The following is a 7,466-nucleotide window of genomic DNA, read 5'->3' as shown; positions in this document are numbered from 1 at the left end:
ATCTAGAATATTGCAGTGGCCATTGAGTTGGCACGGAAAACATTTTATTTAAAACCGTTGCGTGTTTTTGAATTGTTTGAAAAAACTACAAATAATCTCATTAAGCTTTTTTAGAGTTATATCATCAAAATTTGAATATCTTAGAAAAGACAACATTTGAATATTTGAAGAAAATGATAGATTTAAAAATATCGCATGGAAATTGATAAAAACATTTTTTTGCTAAAAATAATTATTTAGTATATTCCATTAAAATATTAATTATTTGAATAAGATAGAATGAAGTCTTGTAAAATCGTACTATTGAATTGATAATAGATTTATGTTGAAATCATATTTGTGTCCAAAAATCGATTTGTCACATTAAATCGATAAATCACTTTAAAGATTGTTTAAAACTTAAATCCTGCAAAATTAACCAAAAGTTCCCAAAACAATGTCTCATGCCACAATCCAAAAAACAATAATAAACAGTCCAAAATACCGAAATAATAAAGTGGTAAAACATTTATTTAAAATTCATTCGGGTACTCCTCTAACAGTCGCATCCATATCCTAACCTCAGGGGTTATCTGAAATGCCAAAAAATTATAGAGTGAGCTATTTAACCCCAGTGTGAGTATTAACTTAAGTAGCAACAAAATTTAAGACATGCGTTTCATAAAAAAATAAAAAAATTATATAACAACACAATTTCACATATAGCAATATGCATGATGGTGTCAGTGCAATTTTTTTTTAGAAATCAGTGCAAAGTTTTCATAAATTGTTCCTACCCAACTTCGCTACACACCATAAAAGAGTTCCCCCGAACTCGTTAATCCAATAACACACCAATATTGTGGCCAAACCACCAGATAATGTAGACAAGCTGCCAAATAGAGATATATGTGGACAAGCCACCAGAATTGCAGATAAACTGCCAGAAAATATGGTTAAACTACTAGAATGTGTAGATCATTAAACTACCAGAATCTTCCTCCTTTCAATATCATCCCAAACCCATCCATGTGATATGAAACACAAAAAAAAATTTTCAGTGGGCATGCTTAACATGCAAATCAGATTTCCATTAATAGAATTAATGGCATGGTTTATTTTTCATGCTTATCAAAATAGATTGCGATGCTAATGGTATATTGTGATATCAATTTTTGCTTAATTGAATAATGTTATTAAATCACATAACATGAGTGTTAGAACATATACATAATATTTCACCTATCAATATAACACACAAATACATTTATAACATCACAACTAACCAGTTTAGAATCACTTACTTGGAAATCATCCATTTTAAAGGAATTATCATCCAACTTGAATACATAGTGTATTTACGTATAGTTACATATCATTAATAAATATTACTTAACAAATATTCATATAATTTTTATATTAAGTTAGACCCACACCTGAACTTCGTAGATCCAATGCAAAACTACAATCCTTCGAACACCCACTCTTGGATTGAATTTTATCGATCTCAAATCTGAGCACGAAACAAAAATCCATCACTAAATCGTCACTTAAGTTATCCATTTTAATAATAAACGGTTCAATCTTGATTTCTAATACCATACTTATGCTTATACGAGTAGAATTAGAGATGTGATTCACTTCAAAAGTCAAGGGTGGTCCAAGTTGTTAGCAATCGATCCTTCAACAAGAACAATATATGAGATGCTAATACCAGAGAAGAACGATGTCCTACACTACTACTACTTTCAGCCATTAATAAAAAGATGAGAAAGAAGTGATGATCTATATGCAATATGATCTATTACTTACGTTATTCCTTAACAAAATATTTCTTAAATCAACCGATCAATAGGAGAGCAAGGATAAATCGAAGGAATATTTGATAGAAAATGATCTATTTGGGATAAAAACAATAAAATTACAGCAATATTTTATCAAAATAAAAAGATAGAGATTAAGGTGGACATGGCGAGTTTTTGATAAGAGAAAAGAAGAATGGAAAAATGATGGTCATGGTGGTGCTCCAACAGTGGAAGATGTTACAAGTGGTGGTGAAAGATGGAAAAATTGGTGGTGCAAAAGAGGTGATTTAGAGGCTCAAAATAAAAGAAAAAGTGAGAAAGGAAGGAGCAAGGAGGAGGAACGACTAGGAGGGGAAGAGGAGAAAATAAAATGAAAGAAAAGTTAAAAATGATGGAAAATGGTGTGGTATGGGTGACACAAGCAAGTAAAGGGAATAGAAAAGGAAATTTAGGGCATAAAGGCATGAAAAGTGGATCAAGAGAGAACATATGGAACAAAATTGGGGCTAAGGGAGAAAGGTTGACTAGTTAAAGGAGGAATGTATCTTTTCAATAAGGCAACAATAAGGGGGAGGACACAAGGTGTTTTGACAAAATATTTTTATGCCAATTTTTTTTTTAAATTATGATGGTGTGGGGAATTGAACTTAAGACCTAATGGAATTTATTTAAGTTCCTATCCATTAGACCAAACATCTTACTTGAACAAGACTAACCAAAATTAAATAAAGATATAAGGCGTGACACTTCTCCTTTTCCCAGAATTGTTATTCACAGATATTATTTCTTGGTGGATATGTACTAATTAATCTTGCATTTAGCTGAATGGCATACTGAGTTGAACACCTATCAGACTCCCAATCAAATCATACCCTGATTCAATCAGAAACAAGCTCATACTAATGATGAAATGTTTCAGATCATTGAGAAGAATCCCAAACATCTATGTTACACAATGCAAGAAAGCGTAGTTTAACCAATGACTCAAATTCCAAATAACCCTAGAAAGATACATAATACTATTTATATATGCCATTTACCAGATAATTTAGAATTAAACCCTTCATAACGCTTACACCTTTCATAACTATGGATACGCCCATATTTTGTATTGACAATCTACTATGATAGACTCCCTCATTAGGAATACGAACACATATCTTATTTCAAAAATTGTCCTATAGACTCATTCAAGTCCATTACAAGACCCTTGGAAACTCAAAAATTTATAGACTTTTTCAGAACTTTCTAACTAACATTTTTTGCCAATTCTAAGCTCTTTTAACATATTTTTTTTTGTAATTTTATCAAAAATATATATATTTGAACAATTAGAAACAATTTTATATTTTTAAGTATTTTTATGCTAAACTTACTAAGTTTTGGCCATTTCAGCAGTTTTATGCTATGGAAGAAAACCTAGTCTTAAGGGCACCTTGAGAAAGATAAGGATCGTTGAAGCATCTCTCAGAGCATCTGTCACATGAGGATGACTTATTATTTGACAGCCATGGATGCCCCAAATCAGCTTCCTTAGAACCATTAAAGAGTTTATTTTATCCAATATAAATTAGGTTGAATTAATTCCTAGCCTTATGCAAAGAAAGGGGCCCAAAATCATTAAATTAGAAGGGAATGATCCACAAGAAAGAGAGTAACCCAAGTTGACCCAATTTGTTACCCAAAATCATCCATTTTAAGCTGATTTAATAATTTCAAAATAACCCCTAACATTTCTCTCAATGTTGGTCCAACCCCTCTTCTTTTCATGCCTTCTCTTTTTAGCCACAAGCCAAAAATAACAGACATCCCAACCCCCTCACCCTTAGCATGGCCGACCATTTAGGGGAGATTTTCAAGGATCTTAAGCCCTCACATATTAGTATAAATAGAGGTTTTAAGTGCCTCTCATACTCACTCATTCTCTCATCAAGCATTCATCTCATACAATCTCATTCTTTCTTCTTTCCACTAGCTTTTCCTTTTCCTTTCCATTCCCTCTCTTGAAAAAGTGTATTTTCATAGTTTTAGGAGCAGCCTTAGTCAGCTTTTTTTTGGAGCAATTTGCCTAGTTCTAGTGGCAATCTAGAAGAACGAAGGAAGAAGTGAACAGTTTTTGCCTTATGGACGTCATGAATTGGCTAAAGTTTTCTTTTCCCTTTCTAATCTTTTGTTTTGTTCAGTTCATAAACATGATTTCAATTAAACATTTGATTTTCAATAATATCATGATTGCTTAAATTTATTTGTGTTGGGATGATCTAATTGCCTTAGTTGGTTTTATTTAATTATGTTAAATGATGTTCTGTGCTTTCAATTTATTTATTCATTGAAGTAAAATCACGATTAAGTTCTTGTTGCATGATTAATGTGAAGGAATGTATGAATTAATTAATTAATCTAAATAAGGTTTTAATTAATCGGCACAATACTCGTATGGTCTAATGTTTAATCATGTAAGGATAAAATCTGTAATAATACCAAAACTATTATTACCTGACATAACCCTACAAATTGTTTTACTTATGAAATTTTAAATCTATTAAACATAGAAATATTTTAGATAGGTTTAATAATTAATTAAATTAAATATTTTACTAAGTGTGATTAGGGTTAACAAATGTTCAATTTAGCCACAAAATTTTTGTAACATCTTTTAATAAATTGAATAATTCTAACCTAGGAAGGATGATTGTTTTGACACTCATATGCTATTGTGGTAAACTCTTAAGACTTGCCTAACTTTCTGTGTTCAATTTCATACTTAGATAATCTTTAGTTTATTAATTTGGAATAGCTAATTCACATTTATTTGTTTACTCCATACATTTAAGTCATATTATTCTACTTAAGCTAATTTGTATAAATTCTAACTTCTCATACTTAAATTAGAACTTAAGGTACTTCCTTCACACTTAAAATATGTTTATTTAGGTGACGCTTCTACTATGCTTGTGATTATTTCAACAGAAATAACTAAAGAACAGTAGAACTTAATTAGGTGACACTTCTCCTTTGCAAGTGATTATTTCACCAGATCATAGTAGCATCGAAGGATCAACATAGAATAACATTCACATACCTGTATGGTACGTTTGCATTTAGATGTATTCTTTTTGGTTTATGTAATGCACCTACTACATTTCAAAGATGTATGAAGGCAATTTTTACTAACATGGTTGAGAAGTTTTTGGAAGTTTTTATTGATTATTTTTCAATGTTTGGAGATACTTACGATGATTTCCAAACCAATCTAGCCAAGGTATTGAGGTGGTACGAAGAAAAAAACTTTTTGCTCAACTAAGAAAAATGTCATTTTATGGTACACGAAGGTATTATTTTGGACACCGAATAACAAAATAAGGGATAAAAGTAAATAAAGAAAAAGTAGATGTTATTGAGAAACTCTCACCTCCAATATTTGCTAAAGGTGTTAGGAGCTTTTGGGGATATGTTGGATTTTATCAAAGCTTCATCAAAGACTTCTCCAAAATTTCTAAACCCTTATTTAAATTATTGGAGAAAGACGCAACATTTAACTTCGATGAGGAATGTTTGAGAGCTTTTGATGATTTGAAGATCGGATGGTCTCAGCACCAATCATTGTCACATCGGATTGGGAGTGTCTATTTGAATTAATGTGTAATGCAAGTGACTTAATTGTGGGAGTCGTAATGGTATAGCGAAGGAACAAAATCTTTCATCCCATCTATTATGCAAGTCAAACTTTAATGGGAGCTCAACTAAATTACAAGGTAACAGAAAAAAAAAGCTACTTGCTATTGTATTTACTTTTGAAAAGTTTCGATCTTATCTTGTAGGTACCAAAGTGATTGCTTTTACATATCACTTGGCTATCAAATACTTACTTGCCAAGAAAGATATCAAATCAAGATTGATTCGGTGGGTACTTCTACTTTAAGAGTTCGATCTAGAAATTCAAGATAAAAAAAGGTAGAAAACAAGTAGCAAACCACTTATCCAGATTTGAGCAGCAAGAAGGGACTTCTCCTCTTATAGCCATTAAGGAGACATTTTTGGACGAGCACATACTTAAGGTAAATCACGTCCATTTTTTTTATTCCACTAATTATTTAACTTGTGGTTTGATGCCGTTTGATAAGACATATCAGCAAAGGAAAAAGTTTCTCCACAATGTGAAGTACTATATTTGGGATGAGTTGTACTTGTTCAAACAATGCAAAAATTCTATATTATTGTTATTCAGCTCTGAATGGGGGACACTTCGGAGGATCACGTATCGTAGCCAAAGCATTACAAGCCAGATTCTTTTGGAAAAATTTGTTCAAAGATTCGTATGCTTATGTGAAAGTTTGTTATTGATGCCAAATGAGTGGAAATATAACCAATAGAAATGAGATGCCACGAATGAACATTGTTGAGGTAGAATTATTTCATGTTTAGGGTATTGACTTCTTGGTTCTTTTCCTCCTTCTTATGGTCACAGATACATTCTAGTAGTAGTTGATTACGTATTTAAATGGATTAAAGATGAGGCATATCCGAGAAATGATGCCAAGGTAGTAATGAAATTCTTACAGAAGCATGTGTTCACAAGGTTTGGAACACTGAGGGCTATCATCAGTGATGAAGGGTCCTACTTTGTGAACAGATGATTGAAATTGTTTCTTGATAAATATGGAGTGAAGCACAAGATTACCACAACTTACCATCCAAAAACAAACGGGTAAGTTGAGTTGGCAAACAAGGAGAAAAAAAACATACTTGAGAAGGTAGTCCAGTCAAACTGGCGAGATTGGTCTAAGAGACTAGATAATGCTTTATGGACCTGTTGGACAACATTCAAAACACCCTTAGGGATGTCTACCTATCGATTATTTTTCGGGAAAGCTTGTCACTTGCCTTTGGAATTAGAGCATGGAGCTTACTGGGCACTTAAGTAGCTTAATTTAGACCTCGAGCTTGCTGGAGAGATGTGAATGTTGTAACTTAATAAGTTAGACGAATTTTGGATTTTTTTCATATGAAAATGTCAAGCTATGTAAAGAGAAACCAAAAAGGTGACATGACAGACACATTCGATTCTGTGAGTTTGAAGCTGGTTAACAGTTTTTGCTATTTAATTTCGGATTGAAGTTATTCCCTAGTAAGTTGAAATCTCGCTGGTCCGATCATTTCACCCTTTGTCAAGTCTTTCCATATGAGGTTATTGAGCTACATAATAGTAAGCGAGGTTAGTTTAAAGTCAATAGTCAATGCCTTAAACATTATTCGGGCAATAAAGTTGAGTGGAATAAAAGCTCACTCACTTTATTGGACCCCTAATTTTTCACTTTGATTTTGAATAAATTAACTTACAAATTATTTTCTTGATCAATATATTAAAAATAATTCAATCTAAGAGGTTAGATTTTAAGCGGGACCATTTGTGACCCCTCCAATCTTTCTTGGAAATTGTTTTTTATATACTTTTCCGAGAAAATCCTTTCCAAGTGTCTTAATAAATTTTTATTCTAGTTTTTGTTTTTCTGAATCAAGGGTTTGCTCTGACCTAATAGTTAATTTTAATGTTCTCTTTGATTTATTTTTCATGCAACCTTAAATTAAATTTTCTAAAATAAAAGGCTCTAATTTGTAAATATTTCTAGTAGCCCATAACAATATTAATAATAATAGTAATATATATACACATGTATTATA

At 31.7% G+C, this 7,466-nt stretch overlaps 1 long non-coding RNA gene across 1 annotated transcript; it reads right to left on the bottom strand.

Moving 5' to 3' along the window:
- Positions 1-390: 390 nt before the first annotated feature.
- Positions 391-2,123, bottom strand: LOC121208498 (uncharacterized). Its single transcript, XR_005903592.1, has 4 exons — positions 1,792-2,123; positions 1,584-1,660; positions 1,416-1,492; positions 391-572 (listed from the first exon to the last, which is right to left on the bottom strand). It is a non-coding gene; the product is annotated as an uncharacterized lncRNA (long non-coding RNA).
- Between the last annotated feature and the right edge of the window lie 5,343 nt (positions 2,124-7,466).

Source organism: Gossypium hirsutum, chromosome A10 (assembly GCF_007990345.1).
Source record: "Gossypium hirsutum isolate 1008001.06 chromosome A10, Gossypium_hirsutum_v2.1, whole genome shotgun sequence".
Taxonomy (NCBI): domain Eukaryota; kingdom Viridiplantae; phylum Streptophyta; class Magnoliopsida; order Malvales; family Malvaceae; genus Gossypium; species Gossypium hirsutum.
Note: the sequence above shows the minus strand (reverse complement) of the source record. Positions and strands in the feature narration are given on the sequence as shown.